The sequence below is a fragment of the Amblyomma americanum genome, chromosome 9 (assembly GCF_052857255.1).
Source record: "Amblyomma americanum isolate KBUSLIRL-KWMA chromosome 9, ASM5285725v1, whole genome shotgun sequence".
NCBI lineage: Eukaryota > Metazoa > Arthropoda > Arachnida > Ixodida > Ixodidae > Amblyomma > Amblyomma americanum.
This window is the reverse complement of record NC_135505.1, coordinates 39,624,946-39,641,508: the sequence shown is the minus strand read 5'-3', so window position 1 is coordinate 39,641,508 and position 16,563 is coordinate 39,624,946. Positions and strand designations below refer to the sequence as shown.

The window sequence follows — 16,563 nt, the reverse complement described above, 5'->3', positions numbered from 1 at the left end:
CGTTGTATTTTGCTTCTTTTTGAAATTACATTATGTACTCTTCGTGACTGCCAGTGTTCTTCTGTAAATGTGGTCTGGTGTACCAATAAATTCTCTTTATACCGTTGTGCTGTAAGTGTAGCCTCTTTTGTGGGCACCGGTTCGCCCAATAAAAGTTAGTTTTCTCTTTCACAGTATTGCTACTGTGATCTTCAACGTCACCACCACGTGGCATCTGGTGGAGGCGCTTCTTTTTTGTTTTGTTCATGTACAGGACGCCCCCTACAAGCCGTGATCCAAGCCCGGACCGCAAAGAGAACACCAACGTAGACCTGGACAGTCGAGCAAGCCGCCGTCTTCAACAGCTGCCCCCGGAGCACGGACTTCTGCCTAAGAAGACCAAGAAGATTGTGGCCGAGGCAACCCCAATGGCAGCCCCAGCGTCCCTCATCGCGCTGCAGCAGCCCAGGGAACCACCGACGTTCCGCGGTTCCACACTTGAGGACCCGGAAAGCTGGCTGGAAACGTATAAGAGGGTCGCTACGTTTAACAGCTGGGCAAGCGACAAGCTGCGACATGTCTATTTAGCATTGGAGGACGCCGCCAGGACGTGGTTCCAGAATCGAGAAGCCACCTTGACGACGTGGGACCTGTTCCGAAGCAGCTTCCTGCAAACATTTACAAGCGTCCTGCGTAAAGAGCGAGCCCAAGTTCTACTGGAGACCAGAGTGCAGCTGCCGTATGAGACGATCGCAATTTTCACTGAGGAAATGAGCCGTCTGTTCCGGCACGCCGACACTGAAATGTCTGAAGAGAAGAAAGTCCGCCTACTGATGCGTGGTGTAAAGGAAGCCCACCGACGACCATAGAAGAGTTCCTTCGCGAGGCCACCAGCATTGAGAAGACACTCAAAATGCGGAACCGACAATACAACCGCCGCACGAACTCGACAAACTACGCCGGAGTTCAGTCACTGGCCACCGACGACCTGCGGGAGACCATCAGGGCAGTCGTAGGAGAGGAGCTTCAAAGGATCTTCCCTTCATCGCAACCTCAAGTGGCCTCAGTCGCCGAAATTGTCAAAGAAGAAGCCCAGCGATCGCTGGGAGTTCCCGAGGTACAACCACAATCATCGCAGCCCCAGCCAGAAGCGATGACCTACGCCGCCGTCGCCCGCCGTCAAGGTCCCCCTCCACTCCACGACTGCGCCAGAACCCTGTAGCGTCGCAATTCCGTCGACCACCGCCGCCGCCACCAACACGCCCACCCGTCGACCAGCGCAGCTACCCGAGGAAGACAGACGTTTGGCGCGCTCCTGACCACCGCCCGCTCTGCTACCACTGCGGGGAAGCCGGCCATGTGTACCACCGATGCCCATACCGCGACCTGGGATTGCGAGGGTTCGCCGTCGACGCACCGCGCCCTCGGGGAGGCGAACGCCCTCGTGACATCGCCGACTACCTCGCCGCTACTCAGTGGAGCCCTCGACGGCTATCCCGGTCGCCTTCACCAGGCCGCTACCTGTGGCCGCAGCGCCGTCCATACACTGGCCCAGCACGGGGCCGCTCTGCGAGCCCATATCCGGAAAACTAAAAGCAGCAACCGATGGAGGTGCGGTTGCTGTTCGTCGAACTGACGAAGATCCTCCGCCGCCGTCGAAGACGGCGCAGAGACCACCTAGACGACATAATAACGACACGCCGCCGTCCCGACGAAGTCAGGAAGCCACGAATACACCGACGAAAGACGACTTGACGACGCGACGTTCCAACTTCAGTTCAACACGACGCAGCCGTGATCCGGCGCCAAGACCTAACTGCAACACCAGACAAAGAACCACCGACCTCGACGTGCTTCTCGACGGCCACGCAGTTACCGCCTTAGTGGACACAGGGGCTGATTACTCCGTAATGAGTGGACACATCGCCGCCCAGTTGAAGAAAGTTAAGACTGCATGGGAAGGCCCTCAAATTCGGACCGCTGGAGGACACCTCATCACGCCGACTGGAATCTGCACGGCAAGAATAACCATTCATGACCGCACTTACCCTGCCACCTTCGTTATCCTCCAACAGTGTTCACGAGACGTCATTCTCGGTATGGACTTCCTGAACCCACACGGCGCAATCATCGACCTGAAGTCGAAGTCAATAACGCTGTCGGGAAGATAAAGCAATACCGCCGGAGAGCCCTCGTAGTCACCACGCTTTGAGTGTGCTCGAAGATCAGGTGAGCATCCCGCCTCGCTCAAGCATTGTTATTTCGGCCGGCACCGAAATACCCGCTGACGTAGAAGGTGTCATCGAAGGCAACCAACGTCTACTGCTAGACCGTGAAAGTTGCGTCGCAAGAGGGATCGCTCGACTGCATGGAGGGAAAACTGAAGTGTTGCTGACAAACTTCAGCCAGGCGTTCAAGCACATCAACAAGGGCACGACGATCGCATACATCGAGAAAATTCTGGAAACCAGTAATGCGTTTGTCCTCTCGGATTCCGCCGCATCTACCACGACGACCATGGTTCCCGAAGCAGACTACAACATTAATCCAAGTCTCCCCGTGATTAAGCAACAGCAGCTCAGAAGTCTGCTCCGACGATACAAAGGCTGCTTTTCGACGTCGTCGAGGATTCGACAAACACCAGTCGCCAAGCATCGCATAATCGCCGAGGAGTGCGCTCGACCACTCCGGCAGAGCCCTTACCGAAATTCGCCGCGAGAACGTGAAGCGATAAGAGAGCGAGTCGACGAAATGCTGCGCGACGACATCATCCAGCCGTCGAAAAGCCCGTGGGCATCTCCTGTTGTCCTGGTGAAGAAAAAGGACGGAACCATCCGTTTCTGCGTCGATTATCGTCGTCTGAACAAGATCACGAAGAAGGACGTATACCCCTTCCCACGGATAGACGACGCATTGGATCGGCTCTGCAACGCAAAATACTTCTCGTCGATGGACCTCAAGTCTGGCTAGTGTCAAATAGAAGTCGACAAAAAAGATCGCGAAAAGACCGCCTTCATCACCCCAGACGGCCTCTACGAGTTCGAGGTTATGCCATTTGGACTGTGCTCGGCGCGTGCAACGTTCCAGCGCGTGATGGACACGGTTTTAGCAGGATTGAAGAGGCAGACCTGTCTCGTTTACTTGGATGACGTCGTTGTCTTCGCCGCAAATTTCGACGATCACCTTAGGCGACTTGCCACAGTTCTAGAGGCCATCAACTCATCAGGGCTCACTCTAAAGCCAGAAAAGTGACGCTTCGCTTACGATGAGCTTCTGTTCCTAGGCCACATCATCAGCAAGTCTGGAGTCCACCCTGACCCACAGAAGACAGCTGCCATCGCACAGTTCCCGCAGCCCATCGACAAGAAGGCAGTGCGTAGATTTCTTGGCATGTGTGCCTACTACAGGCGATTTGTCAAGGACTTTTCACGCATCGCTGAGCCGCTGACACAGCTCACTAAATGTGACGTCGAGTTCAAGTGGGAAACGCCGCAGGCCGACGCATTTCAAGCACTCAAACGATGCATGCAGTCGCCGCCCGTACTTGCGCACTTCGACGAGCACGCCGATACCGAAATCCACACTGACGCCAGTAGCCTAGGCCTCGGTGCCGTCCTAGTCCAGAGAAAGGATGGGCATGAACACGTGATAGCTCACGCTAGCCGGTCGTTATCAAAAGCGGAAGGCAATTTTTCTACAACCGAAAAGGAATGCCTCGCCATCGTTTGGGCAACAGCGAAATTTCGCCCTTACCTATATGGCAGGCCATTCAAAGTGGCCAGCGACCATCACGCATTGTGTTGGCTAGCTATCTTAAAGGACCCTTCAGGACGGCTGGCACGGTGGAGCCTCAGACTACAAGAATACGACATCACTGTAACCTACAAGTCCGGACGAAAACACTCAGGTGCCGATTGCCTATCACGCGCCCCCCTTGACCCGCCCCGCAAGATGACAAGGATGACGACGCCTACCTTGGAATAATAAGTGCGGAAGACTTCGCCGAACAGCAACGAGGAGACCCGGAGCTAAAAGCCCTAGTCGATTATTTAGAAGGGCACACCGACGTTGTCCCTATGGCATTTAAGCGTGGATTGTCTTCGTTCACGCTTCGAAACAACCTACTCGTGATGAAGAACTTCTCACCAGTCCGCGCCAACTATCTTCTTCTTGTTCCGTCGGCGCTGCGTCCAAAAGTACTGCACGCCCTACATGACGATCCGACCGCTGGGCACCTCGGTTTCTCCCGTACGCTATCAAGGATACAAGAAAGATATTACTGGCCGCACCTAACCGCCGATGTCGCCCGTTACGTCAAGACATGCCGAGACTGTCAGCGACGCAAGACACTACCGACAAGGCCAGCCGGATTACTACAGCCGATCAAGCCTCCTTACCGACCTTTTCAGCAGATCGGGATGGACTTGTTGCGACCGTTTCCGACATCAACTTCCGGAAATAAGTGGATCGTCGTGGCGACGGACTATCTCACCCGCTTCGCTGAAACTAACTCTGCCGAAAGGCAGCGCAGCCGAAGTGGCGAAATTTTTCGTCGAGAACATCCTTCTGCGACATTGTGCTCCAGAAGTCCTCATCACCGACAGAGGAACGGCTTTTGCAGCAGAGCTCACGCAAGCCATTCTGCAATACAGCCAGACAAGTCACAGGAGGACAACTGCCTACCATCTGCAGACGAATGGTCTCACGGAGCGCCTGAACAAGACCCTCGCCGACATGCTAGCAATGTACGTCGACGTCGAGCACAAGACATGGGATGCGGTCCTGCCGTACGTAACATTCGCTTACAACACGGCGGTGCAAGAAAGAACACAGATCACGCCATTTAAGTTAGTTTACGGCAGGAACCCGACGACGACGCTCGACGCCATGCTGCCGCACGTCTCTGACGAGGAAAATCTTGACGTCGCTATCTATCTCCAGCGCGCCGAAGAAGCTCGACAGCTCGCCCGACTACGGATCCAGAACCAGCAGCGTACCGACAACCGACACTACAACCTGCGATGACGCTTCGTCGAGTACCAGCCCGGCGACCGTGTTTGGGTATGGACCCCGATACGCCGACGAGGACTCAGTGAGAAACTATTGCGACGCTATTTCGGACCTTACAAGGTCATTCGACGTATTGGCTCACTGGACTATGAGGTCGTGCCAGAGGGCATTTCGCATTCACAGCGGCGCCGCGCACGATCTGAAGTGATCCACGTGGTGCGCCTTAAACCCTTTTACGGACGCTGACGAACTTCCTTATTTTTGTTGTTTTCCTTGCTACGAGTGCTTTTCTTTATTTCGTTTGTTTGCAGCATCGGGTCGATGCTTTTCAAGAGGGGGTAATGACACGTGTCATTTATCTTTATCGGGCGGCCACGTTTCGCCGCCTAACAAGTGTTATCGCACAGCGCGGGACGCGCCTGCATCTATCCGAAGTTTCAGGCAAGTCATCGATGCTTCTGTTCGCTGTCTGTTGTAGACGATCCTTATGTTATCTGTTTTCATCGCCTGACGCGAATGGTGTAGAACTTTGTGGAAGGCACGCGGGTCTCAACGATTAGTCTGGAACATTCGACGACTGCTATATAACAGCGGACGCGCTTGACCCGCGGATCACATTTTCGACGATCGCCGACCGTGCTCGCCGCTACCGTTGTGCTGTAAGTGTAGCCTCTTTTTGTGGGCACAGGTTCGCCCAATAAAAGTTAGTTTTGTCTTTCACAGTATTGCTACTGTGTTCTTCAACGTCACCACCACGTGACAATATTATGCTAGTTAGGTAGGTATATTGATTTTAATGGCGCAAAAGCAACTGAGGCTATGATGCGCCAAACACACGGTTAGAGCTTTAGTTAAAGGTTACGCTTTTTATATCTAAAGTTTGTTTAAATCATTGGCTTCTCTGAGACACTAAAAAATACTTGTAAAATCATCCAGTGCTTGATCACCCAAAAGTAACATGGGGTGTAGTGGGAGGTATTCATTGTAGAATGTTGTGAAATATTTTTCCTCAGTTGTTACAGTTTTGTGCATAAAATCAAAATATGGTTTACCGTGAGTTCATCGCCACACATTTCACAGAGAGGCTTGTCTTTTTTTGTCACTAAGAAGTTGTGTGTAAGGTTTGTGTGTTCAATGCGTAGTCGATACAAAATAACCGTTGAAAAACGTTCCTGATGTTTACATGATCTTTATACTCCCAAAACGGGCTTTATAGAATGTAGTTTGTTGTCTGTCTGTTCGTCCTATGCAACCTGCCACTTATTTCTGAGTTTCCTGTGCAGTAATTTAGAAAAATCTCTGTGGTATGCTAACTTGTTTTATATCACCAATTCGAGCTTGTGCAGCGAAAGCACCTGCTCTCTCATTACCTAAAATTCTAACATCGCTAGGGATCCAGCAGAATATAATGTTATGTTTTTGCTTTGTGATTTTAACAATGTTATGTATGATTTTTCCGATTATGGGCTCAGAGGCATTTGTAGAGTGCAGCGCTTTGATCATACTCAGTGAATGGGTGTAAATGATGCTATTTTTTATGTTTTGTTTTACTATTTGTTTTACGGCTACAAAGATGGCATGACACTCCGCAGTACATACCGATGCATACTGTGGCAATCGTATCATTTTTTTCGTTTTTTCCTTGAATTACTGCACTTCCGACATGACTTTTTCTTCTTGAGCCATCAGTGTAAAATTCAGTGCAGGTGGCATATTTTTCTTGTAGTGCAAAGAACTCTTGCAGTATGCGCTCATGTGACATTTTATCTTTGTTTACCTGTGTCAGTGTGAAGTCGCACACCGAAGGGAGGCTGTACCATGGTGGCAGATATTCATGTATTTGTGCAATATTCGGTAGGGCGTCCAGCACTGAAAACTCTTCACATTTATCTTCGAAGCGCATTATTAGTGGCCTATTAAAATGTGGTTTATTATTGAATAATCTTCTAGATGGGCACTTGGTAACAATCGGATAGCAGAGATGTTTAGGAAGAGAACGGGTTTTTAGGATATACGTGCATGTAAGCGTGACTCTTCTATCCTCTAGTGTGGGCTCATTCGCTTCAACATAAAGACTATTTACCGGGGATGTTCTATATGCGCCAGTTGATAGGCGCAGGCCAAGATTATGAACAGGGTCCAGTCGTTTTAAGTAGGATGCTCTTGCTGAACCATATACTATGCACCCGTAGTCCAGATTGGAGCGCACCAAAGAGCGGTATATATGTAATAGGCATGCTCTGTCGGACCCCCACCGTTTTCGCGAGAGTACTTTTAATACATTGAGGACTTGGGATGCTTTCTTTTTAAGGTTGCTAATGTGTAGTAGAAATGTGAGTTTTTGTCAAAAGTGACGCCTAAAATTTATGTTCTTGTTTTACTGGCAGTGTGGATTGATTCAAGCACAGGTGGGAATCGACCTGCAGGCCTCGTCGTAATGAGAACCGAACAGCTACTGTTTTTTGAGGAGAGAACCTGAATCAATTTTTCTCTGCCCAAGCAGCCAGTTTATTTAGTGTCATTTGTATTTTTCTCTCGCAGGACACTGTGCTGGAAGAAGTGCATGCTATCTGTAGGTCATCTACATAAATTGAATACATTACGGACTTGGGTATTACTTTGGCTAAAGAATTCATTTTTACTATGAAGAGTGTCGTACTTGAAATTCATCGCTGGGGTACGCCCTTCTCTTGTGTGAATGTCATTGACAGAGTTGCTCCTAGATGGACTCTGAATGTGAGGTTAGGAAGTCGTTCGAGCAGTTCAGCATCCTGCCGCTGATCCCTAGTTCTGCAAGGTCATGGAGGATGCCGAACTTCCACGTAATATCATAGGCCTCCAAATCGAAGAAGACACTGATACAGTGCTGTTTGTGGATAAACGCCTCCCGGATGGTGTTTTCTAGGCGGACAAGGTGATCAGTGGTCGAGCATGCTTTCTTAAATCCACATTGATGTACATCTAAGGGTCGACGAGATTCAAGTGTGAAGGTCAGTCTAATGTTTATTATGCTTTCGAAAGATTTAGCAATGCAGCTGGTGAGGGCTATCGGCCTGTAATTGGTAGGACTTGTTGGTGGTGTTCCGGGTTTCAGAAAAGGTACAATTATTGCTTTCTTCCACTCCTCAGGTATATTCAAAGTTATCCATATTTCGTTAAAGAATTCCTGGAGTGTGATGGGTTGATTGGTAGTCCTCGTGCATACCTGCTTCAAATGGAAGTTTTTGTTTTTCTACTATTGCTTTTTACTTCTGGAACGTGTTTGTGTAATTGGACGAACTGGAAACTTCAGCAAAATGCTCACCCAGTATGTTAGCCTGTTCTTCCAATGACGTTTGTGTCCAGGGTGTAGTCAATAGAGGAAGTCTAAAAAGGGTGTGGTCACTACTAAATCTACGAACCTTTTCCCACGTTTTTTTAGGTTATTGAGCTGTTTATTGAGGACACATATTTCTGCCACGAGGATTTCTCGACATTTCTTCGGACGAGTCGCGCTCTGGGCTTGGCCCTTTCAAAGGCAATCAAGTTCTCCGCTGTGGGATACCCACACAGAGAGCCCCAAGCTTAATTTTGTTGTTTTTTTGCCAATTTGCATTCTTTTTTCCGCCATAATTGGTTTTCTGTCCTGTTGTTTGTGGTATGGCTAGTGTAGCGGCCGATATTATACATGTAGTAAACTTCAATAATTTCGTCTATGCTGAGATCTTCACAAAATTCTTTTTCTAGTGTGGCACTTGCTGTAAAAAGTGACCAGTCGGCGAGGTGAAGTTTCCAGCGCCGTGGTCTTGTGGGTATGACTGGAGTGGACGATGAGAGACTGATGATAGTAGGTAGGTGATCACTTCCCAGAGGGTCATTTAAAACATCCCATTTAAAATCGTGTAAAAAGCGATGGTGATGCGAAAGCTAAATCGAGGAAGCTCATTTTTGCCGAGCTTGGGCAACAATAGGTGGCTTTTCGCGTATTTAAAAGACAGATAATATTTGAGAGAATAAAAGCTTCAATTATTTGTCCCCTTGAGTCACATCGTTCGCTACCCCAAAATGGAGAGTGAGCATTAAAATCGCCAACTACCAGATATGGCTCCGGCAGTTGATCAATCAGGCCTTCTAAATCTTCGATTGTTAATGTGATGTGTGGGGGAAGATATAGAGAAATGACTGTTATTGTTTTGTACTAACGACGCTAACTGCAACTGCCTCAAGGTTTGTGTTAAGTGTGATTTCTTGAGCAGGAACGCCGCTTTGAACGACAATCACGACGCCTCCCGAGAGTCGATTTGCCTGCTCGCGATCGCGTCTAAAAGTTTTGTATTGTTTCAGGATATTCATATGTTGTGGATCTAGGTTAGTTTCCTGGAGACATAAGGCTACGGGCAACATTGACCCTAAAATATCTGTTATGTCACTGTAATTCCTCAACAGGCCTCTACAGTTACACTGAACTAAAAGAGCCATGTTTAAGTTTTTGAGAGGAAATAAAGCGAGGTCTACTTATGTGGTGGGGCCGTTATGAGGGGCCGGTGGTTTTTTCCTCTCAAGAGAGCCCTTCCGCCTCTGTAATGGAGGCGGAGTGGGGCCTCTCCCGATGGGGAGAGGTCCTGCGGGACGGCGACCCATGGACCGGCTCTCCCTGCTTTGAGGGTGGCAGAGCAGCCTTCGTTGTCCCTGCATGGGGCGTAGATGGCCCTGCCATCGGCTCGGTAGAAGCCGAGAAGAATGGGGGTCCTTCGAAGCACATTTCGCGCAGGTTTTTCGGCCGCGGGAACTTTGTGAGCCGTGGCCAAACTTCTGGCAATTGAAACATTGGCGGGGATTTGGTATGCAGTGTGTGACGTTGACCTTCATATATCCAACTTCGATAGCTTCGGGCAAGGTGCTGGTGTTAAATGTAAGGACCATGTGCTTAGTATCTATTTCCTAGTTGTCCTTGCGGATTTTGATTCTGTGAACGTCAATTACATTTTGGTCAGATAGTCCTTGAAGCATTTCGAATTCTGTCAGATGGATAAAGTCAGTTTCAGAGATTACGCCTCGGAGTGTGTTGAGAGATCGGTGGGGAGTCACGGAGACAGAGATGTTCCCTATAGATGCAATGCTTGAGAGTTTGGAACATTGTGTGCTGTCACGTAATTCAAGCAGTAAGTCACCACTGGCCATTTTTGAGATCCTGTACCCGGGTCCCAAGGGGTCGGTTAAGCATTTGGACACGAGAAATGGGGATAATATACGGGCTTGCTTTTCTTCACATTTAGTGTGTATGACATGGAACTTCGTGAAAGTCGGTTTCTTTTTGGCAAAAAAAATCTGCTGCTTCGTTCCGCCCTCTCTTGCGAGAGCGATCTGGTTTCGAAAGGGGAGGGGGGAGGAGCCATAAAAATGCAGTTATTCGGTCATAGTGCCAGCCACCAACCATGGAGTCCAACAAGGGGACGGGACAGGAACTTTATAGCAAGTCCTGCCCACGCCAGCTGTACACCTCAACTATAACCAAATATGATACAACTCAGCGTAGTTGGTCGCACAAGGTTAACACTCGACGCCAGGAAAGAAGGAAAAACCAAGAAGTGAGTAGGAGATAGGAGTGTTTTGAGAAAGAGATAGGAAAGTGAAATATGGAGGGGAGAATAGGAAAAGGCGACTGCCGATTTCCCCCGGTCGGGTCAGGCTGGAGGTGCCGTCTACAGGAAGCTGGGGCCAAAGTGGTGTGTTGCCTCCGCCGAGCGGCCTTAAAGGTCCAAACGCACGGCATCGGCTCAACCACCAGGATCCCGTTTTCCCCTGACACGGCGATGCCACGCACGGCTAGGCACGGGTGCTCGGGTCCGTGGTGATGCACTGTTCACCATCACCCCCCTGCGGGGATCTCCCTGCGGATGCTCGGGAACCCTTGGTGTTGCCAGTCACCAACGCCTGCAAGCTGCAGGCGCCCCCCTGCGGGGTCATATCATGTGAACAAGGCTCAAATGCGCAGGGAGTAATGAATGAAGGTGTGCTGGATTGGCGAATCTACAGCCGAAGCAAGGGACGAACACAAAGAAAGAGGGTCTATAATGACAGCCACTGAAGAGAAAGCTGGCTCTAGTTTGCGAAGAGCAAGCACCACCGCCAGAAACTCCACTTGAAAATTGGGGTGTAGTCGAGAAGCCGCACAGAAAAAGAGCAATCTAGAAGCGGGCAATATATTCCCGCCCCTGCCTTTTCATCACATTTGGAGGCGTCTGTAGCTATCGTTAAGCTAATAGGTAGGCTTTGTAAATGGTCTTCTAATAATCCATTTAAATGCGGGGTGGTAATTGCTTAGCGTTTTTCGAGAAAATGTCATCACAGACAATTTCTACAGAGTACCCACTGTTTTTTTTGTCGGAAGGATGTTGTACAAAAAAAAACATTTAGAGGTTCAAGCAAATTTTGTACCATAACTTCCTGCGGGGTATGAAATCTACGCCAGTAGACTCCGAAAAAGGATGCCAGCTGGCAACAAAAAACACACAAGGAACGGTGTAAATCTGATTCTATATTCTTAGGTACGTCCGAACAGTTAGGAATTGAAATCTAGATGATAAAAGACGAATACGGGCTTCAAGATAAACCACGTTATTGTCCACACATTTGGGGAGGCCAAGGCACAACCGATGCGCTTCCCGCTCTTAAAGTACGAGCGGGCGAATTTTGTAAGCAGCCGTACCGAAAAACAGCACAGCTCCAAATTCTAAAATTGGTCGGACAACATACAAAACATATATCAGCAAAAGTGCATCTCTCCGCATTCCAGACCGGGAATTACTTAATCTATGAAACATGCCCACAGCACGAGCCCCTTTCGCTGCGACATGGTCAATGTGGGAGCGCCATGTGAGGCTGTCATCGTAAATGACATCAAGATATTTTAATGACTTAACTTGAGGAATATTTTGTCGCTGGTAACGGATACAGATGAACAGGATCTTTCATTTGGAAAACAAGTACAGCGCACTTGTTTATATTTAGGGTGAGACGTAAGTCAAACAACCAACTTTTAAGCAAATTAAGGTACCGTTGCTGTCGCACGTAGAGAGATTAAATGTCAGCTACAGCAGTGAAAAATGCAGTGTCATCCGCAGAGATGAACATGCGAATGTTTCGATGGCTGGGAATAGAGCTCCTTAGAATATTAAAGAGCACAGGTGACAAGACTACCCGTTGTGGAACACCTCTAGATTGTTTATATCTTCCAGAATTGACACCATTTAGAATACAAAAAAACTGTCTGTTTTCAAGGAACGCAGATATTTACACAAGTAAGTAATTCGGAAACTGCAGAGCATATAATCTTTGCAATATTATGCAGTTTTCTACGCTGTCATAAGCTTTGGCTACATCAAAGGTCACCAACGCCGCATGCATTTTTTGGTGCGGCTCAAGACGAATGCGACTCTCAAGATCAGTGTGAGCATTTCATATGGAACATTTGTGACAGAAACGAATTTGACAGGGACTAAGGATGTTATTACGGTCCACAAGCTCCGAAACATGTAAGAGTATGACTTTTTCAATTAACTTACCCACGTTTGATACCAATGAAATGGGTCTAATATTTTCCAGAGAATAGTCACCACCATTGTTTTTTAGGTAAAGGGATCACTTTTGCGATTTTCCACTCAGGAGAAATCCATGCATGTTCGATTGAAAAATTTACCAGCTGCGATAAGGATTTAGGAGACTCCTCAAAGAGGATCCTTAACGTTTTTGATGTTACTGTTACGTTCTACTGGTCGAAGGCCGGCAGCTACGCGATGAAATCCAGGCCGATTCGCAGAGCAGAAAGACGACTCTCTGTTTCCAGCTCAGAAATATATATAGAAGCGAAAAGAGAGAAAGAAGGAAAGAGGGACCATCGACGCATGCGCGGAGAGGCGCACGTTGCCCCGATTAGGTTATCTGCAGCATTCCTTTCCCCTAGTAGCCGTAGCGCTCCACTGGCTTTCCGGTTCTTGTGGACCGACGTAGGTCAGGAACAGGTCCTTCGGGAAGGTCTTGAGCCTCGTATTTTGGTGCTCCTAAGGTCGTCGGAGGCGATTCCTCGGGACTTGATATGTGTATGCTTCCGTGTGTGTCTAATGGACGTTTCCGGATCTGGTCGACATGGCGTCGAACGACATCGTCCTCAGTAGCCACAGTGACTAAACGGGCACCACTCATCGATTTTACTTTGCCTAGTGACCACTTTTCTCCTATGCCGTAGTTGCGCACATAGACGGCCTCTCCAGGGGCGAAGTAGCAAATGGCGGAATCATCCGCTGGATTCTTGGGCTTTTCGTGGCTCCTGGGAGGAAGACACACATCTAGTCTTGTACGCAAACGGCACTCAAGAAGAAGTTCGGACGGTGAAAACCCTTAATCCTGTTGCGAATTTCTGTAGTTAAGAAGAATTCTAGTCAAAGCAGTTTCCAACTCCACATCAGGCATTCTCTAACCTTGAAGTCCCCGCAAATGCGCACTATTCCGTCCTTCTTCGAAATTGGCACGATGGGAGTTGCCCATTCGGAATGAGGAACTCGATATATTATACCAGCTGAGACAAATCTGTCAAGCTTCTTAGACACTTTATCAAGAAGTGCAAAAGGAATTTTCCTTGCCTTGAACTTGAGGTTTGCTCCGGCATTGATGTGCAGTCGGGCTGGCGGGCCTTTTATGAGACCAGCGCCTTCAGTGAAAAGGTCTGGGTGTTGCTGGAGCAGCGTCGGCCAGTTTTCCAAGGATTGTTTTGGCACACCTAGGAGCCGTCAAATACACGCTCAGCACCTGAATGCGTTCATCCGTTAATTTTTTCAGCAGGTCCCGACCGCATAGAATGGGGCCATTGCAGTCTAAAACTGTCAGACTGCACTGCACTGTGGTACCTTCATGAGAAAGTAGCATTGTCAGTGCACCCAGAAGCGGCAACTTTCCGAGATAGCATGACAGCTGTACTTCAGCCTTTTGTAGCTGCGGCCATCGGTGAGAGTGCAATTTGTAAATGCTCTTGGGAATGACACAAACAGGGGAGCCAGAATCGACGTCTATCCTTTTTTCAATGCCATTCCACGCAAACGATTTTCTGATGAGCGGTATGAGAGAGCGCGTGGTGGTCAAGGACCAAATTTGTGACGTGCTGCTATCACTCTCATTGGTTTCCGTAACCTGAGCAGTTACTGCTAGCATTTTGCTTGTTTCATTTGCCGCACACATTCTCGCTAAATGCCCTGGCCGTGCACACTGTAACATTTGCGCTTGATTAGTCGACAAGCATTGGTCTTGTGACCACGCTTACCGCAACATTTGCATTGTTACACGCCTTGCGACTTCGCGCGCGATACGTATTGACCAGAGAGTTTTAGCAATCTTGCTTGTTCTTGGTCCGTAACAATACCTTGCGAATCGCGTTCAGACCTCTCTCCGGCAACGGCAAGAGCCTCGGCTTCTTCAAGATTCAGATCTTTCTTCGCTAGCAGCTGCTTCTGCATGTTCTTGGATCTGACGCCACACACAATACGGTCCTTTATCATTCTGTCCAGCATAGTTCCAAAATTGCAGTTGTGTGCCATCTGCCGTATTGCCACTATGAATGCACGTACAGTATCCCCTTTTTGCTGGCAGCGATGGAAGAACTTGAAACATTCTAAAATTTCATTCGGTACCGGGTCGTAGTAGTAGCTGTCTAACGTCTGCACAACTTCATTATAGGTCAGGGTGTTAGGCTTTCGCCAAAATTCCATTGTCCTTCTATTGTCCTATTTCTATTGTCCTTGTTCCAAGCGCAGCTACCAGCAGGGCTCTTTGCTTAGCATCGTCCTTCACATCATTTGCTTCGAAATAGGCTTCAACCTTGACTAGGTACGCCTGCCACTTATGTTTTTCGTTTTCAAATTCCGGTAGCCTATGTGCCATGGTCGGTGGTGGGCTCCTTCTGCTTGGCTTCCTTGCTGCAGCAGAATCCTCGTCGCCACTGCTATGTCCTACCTGCCAAAGGCCGGCAGCTACGCAATTAAATCCAGGCCGATTCGCGGAGGAAAAATACGGCATTTTATTTTCCGCTCGGAAATATATGTAGAAGAGAAAAAAGAGAAAGAAGTAAAGAGGGACCATCGACGCATTCGCGGAGAGACGCACGTGGCCCCGATTAGGTTATCTGCAGCAGTTACCCTATCAGGGCCAGGAGCAGCAGTTGGTAACCTCAACACTATCGGGGAAAGGTCGGGAAGGGTAAAAGGTGGGACATGCTGAAACTGGTCGCGGGGTCAAACACATGAGGGTGAATTTTCTGAAACCCGAATTTTTTTCCGCCGTCTTAAGAAACCGAAAAGTGCGCGATGATTTCCTGATTTTGATCGGGAATCAAAATGCTCGGATTCAATTTTCTTTCGCTTGTGAGACTGCGTTTAAAAGTAGCCGCAATGAACTTATAATCATGCCAATTTTTGGGGCACTGATTATGTAGGCGCTTCTTTCATGCGCCTTTCTGCGTCTGTAATCCCGCGAGCAATCTGCATTCCACCACCTAGCTGAAGTATTCCGCCTTGATGTACGTCCCAAAATTCGGACTTCTTTCGGCATTTGTCAATGGCCAAGCATATGCCTTTTGCTGTATGTTCTTCAGCAGAATTAACCGCTAAAGCAAGAGTGGAGCACGAAAAGGACTGAAACTGGTCATAGTTTATGTATGACCTCAGCTGAGAGCACGGCGGAGTTAAGCGGCAATTAACATCATAAACGATAGGTATGTGATCGTTAGATGTTCCACAATCCACAGTCGACCAATTAGTACAGGAAACACTAGGGCTGGTGAAAGTTAAATCTGACACAGATCGAATTTGTGCAAGGAGAAATGTGGCCGAACCTGAATTCATACACGTAAGGTTATCAGTAACCGAATCCCAAAGGCGCTTACCACAGAAATCTATCCTATAGCCCCATGACACATGATGAGAATTAAAGTCACCGGCGAAGAGAATTGAGTTCTGACAATTATGGAGCAGGAGATCTAGCAGCCTCATATCCTGCACACATCAAGGAAAATTAACATTTACTAATGAAAACGAATAGCACCCCGGAATTTCAATGTCAAAAGCCAATAACTCACAGTATATAGCAGAGGACTGAAAGGTAATCTAAGCCCTGTGATAAAATTTACAAGAAACTAGTATGAGTAAGCCTCCTCCTCTTGATTGACAATCTTGTCGAAATGAAGAATAATTTTGCAAATGGAAATGTTTTTCAGATGTAAGCCAAGTTTCTTGTAAAATAGTTATGTCTGAATTATGTTGAGATATAAGGTACCGCAAGTCTGTTGAAGCTGAAAGAATTGACAGACAATTCCACTGGAGAACTCTTGACACCCATATGGTTGAGAAATCCGGGCAGCAGCAACTGCCTGCCCTAAAATAGTTTCTTTCGGCTTAGAGCCAATCTGCTGCTTTTTTGATTTCGGCTGAGGATGTGAAGAAGGGTTAGACATAGGATATCCGCTACGTTTGAGGATTCGCGCATCCGAATCCACCGTGTCTGCATCATGAATAATTTGAGCATTATCTGAATTAGTGGACCGAGGAAGCG

At 48.3% G+C, this 16,563-nt stretch overlaps 1 pseudogene; it reads left to right on the top strand.

Moving 5' to 3' along the window:
- Window positions 1–245: 245 nt before the first annotated feature.
- LOC144104407 (uncharacterized) lies at window positions 246–1,572 on the top strand (annotated as a pseudogene).
- Window positions 1,573–16,563: the final 14,991 nt, after the last annotated feature.